The sequence below is a fragment of the Aotus nancymaae genome, unplaced genomic scaffold, assembly GCF_030222135.1.
Source record: "Aotus nancymaae isolate 86718 unplaced genomic scaffold, 86718_ANA_hifiasm-v0.15.2.pri h1tg000016l, whole genome shotgun sequence".
In the NCBI taxonomy this organism is placed as follows: domain Eukaryota; kingdom Metazoa; phylum Chordata; class Mammalia; order Primates; family Aotidae; genus Aotus; species Aotus nancymaae.
In genome coordinates, this window is record NW_026988428.1 from 56,370,894 (window position 1) to 56,373,256 (window position 2,363).

At 45.3% G+C, this 2,363-nt stretch overlaps 1 pseudogene; it reads right to left on the bottom strand.

The window, feature by feature from the left end:
* Window positions 1-296: 296 nt before the first annotated feature.
* Window positions 297-1,277, bottom strand: LOC135275328 (ferritin light chain-like; annotated as a pseudogene).
* Between the last annotated feature and the right edge of the window lie 1,086 nt (window positions 1,278-2,363).

Below are 2,363 nucleotides of genomic sequence, written 5' to 3' on the forward strand. Positions count from 1 at the left end.
ACCTGGGCGCAGTGGCTCACGCCTGTAATCCCAGCACTTTGGGAGGCCGAGGCGGGTGGATCACGAGGTCAAGAGATGAAGACCATCCTGGCCAACATGGTGAAACCCCGTCTCTACTAAAAATACAAAAAATTTGCTGGACGTGGTGGCATATGCCTGTAATCCCAGCTACTTGGGAGGCTGAGACAGGAGAATCACTTGAACCCAGGAGGCGGAGGTTGTAGTGAGCCGAGAATGCACCATTGCACTCCAGCCTAGGCAACAAGAGCGAAACTCCGTCTGGGCTCGGTAAGCTTCTAGTCCTGCTTGAGGATAAGCCTTTTGAAGTGATCCTTGCCCAGCTTTGGGGCCAGCCAGCCTGTGGGTGTTGGTCAGGTGGTCACCGTCTTCTTGATGAGTTTCAATTCCTCATCTAGGAAGTGACTTTCCAGGAAGTCACAGAGATGGGGCTCTGTGTGGGTAGAACCCAGGCCATGAAGATCAAAAAGGGCCTGGTTCTGATGTTTCCCCTGGGCCATGGTGGCTTTCATGGCATCTATGGTTTTATCCCCCTCATCTTGAGCCAGCTTCTGGATGTCCTGGAAATGAGCATGGCACCACACTGCTTTTGCATCTTCAAGAGATGCTGGTGCCCTCATGCTTCCCCATGGCCAATTCACAGAGGAAGTAGCCCACACCTTCCAGAACCCCATCATTGTGGTCGAAATAGAAGCCCAGAGAGAGGGCCAGGTGCGGTGGCTCATGCTTGTAATCCCAGCACTTTGGGAGGCCAAGGCAGGAGGATCACAAGGTCAGGAGATCAAGAACATCCTGGCTAACACGGTGAAACCCTGTCTCTACTAAAAAACACAAAAAATAGCCAGGTGTGGTGGCACACGCCTGTAGTCCCAGCTACTTGGAAGGCTGAAGCAGGAGAGTTGCTTGAACTCAGGAAGCAGAGGTTGCAGTAAGCCAAGGCAACAAAGTGAGACTCCATCTCAAAAAAAAAAAAAAAAAAAAGCCCAGAGAGAGGTAGGTGTAGAAGTCCTGCAGGTGCAAATTGACCAGACGGTTGATGGCTGCCACCATCTTGGTGAAATAATTCTGACTAATCTGAATCTGGGAGCTCATGACTGGTCAGCAAAAAGAAACTAACCACAAAAACGGTGTTGGAGATGGCCTGGAAGATGGTCCCAAAGGTTGCAAGTGGAGAGGAGATCAGAAGGTGGTCAGAGGCTGGAAGTGAGGGAGTCCTTGGATCTGTTCCCTTCAAACACTGTTGCAAGAGACAGATCCATGGGACCAGACCCCAGATGAGCTGCCAAATAATTTCTTTTAACATATCTTACAGTACAGGTCTGCTGGTGATAAATTTTTTTCAGGTTTTGTATGTCTGAAAAAGATCCTTATTTTGCCTGTTTCTGTAAAATATTGTCAGTGTTATGGAATTCTAGGTTGACAGATTTTAAAAAAAAAATTTTTTTTTTTGAGACAGGGTCTCCTGCTATTATCCAGGCTGGAGTGCAGTGGTACAATCATGGTTCACTACATTCTCAACCTCCTGGGCTAAGAACATCCTCTGATTCTCTTGCTTCAGCCTTCTGAGTAGGTTAAGACTACAGGCACATGCTACCATACCCAGTTAATTTTTAAAAAAATTTGTTTGTAGAGACAGAGGTCTTGCTAAGTTACCCAGGCTGGTCTTGAACTCCCGGTCTCAAGCCATCTTCCTGTGTCAACCTCCCAAAGTGCTACAGGAATGAGCTACTGGACTCGGACTGTTTTGCTTTTAATACTTTAGAGGCATTGTTCTATCTTTTGGCTTACATTGTTTACATTGAGAATCTGCTGTCATTCTTATGCTTGTCCCTCTGCATGTAATATGCCTTTTTATCTCTTGCTATTTTTAACATTTGCTCTTTGTCATTAATTTTAATCAATTTGATTATGAGGTGCCTTGGCATAGTTTTCTTCATGTTATTTCACTTGGGGTTTGTTGAACTTCTTCAATCTATAGGTTTACAGTTTTTGTCAAATTTGGAAAGTTTTTAGCAATTATTTTTTCAGTCTCTTCTCTTTTTTATTTTTTTTCTCTTTCTTTCTTTCTTTCCTTCTTTCTTTCTTTTCTTTCTTTTTTTAAATGGAGTCAGGGTCATGCCCTGTGACACAGGCTTGTGCAGTGATACAATCATAGCTCACTGTAGCCTTGAACTCTTGGCCTTAAGCAATCCCTCTGCCTAAGCCTCCCAAATAGCTAGGATTACAGGTTCATGCCACCACACCTAGCTAATAGTTTTTATTTTTTGTAGAGATGGGGCCTCACTCTGTGGCCCAAGAAGGCCTTGAACTCCTGGGCTCAAACAATCCTTCTGTCTTGGCCTCCC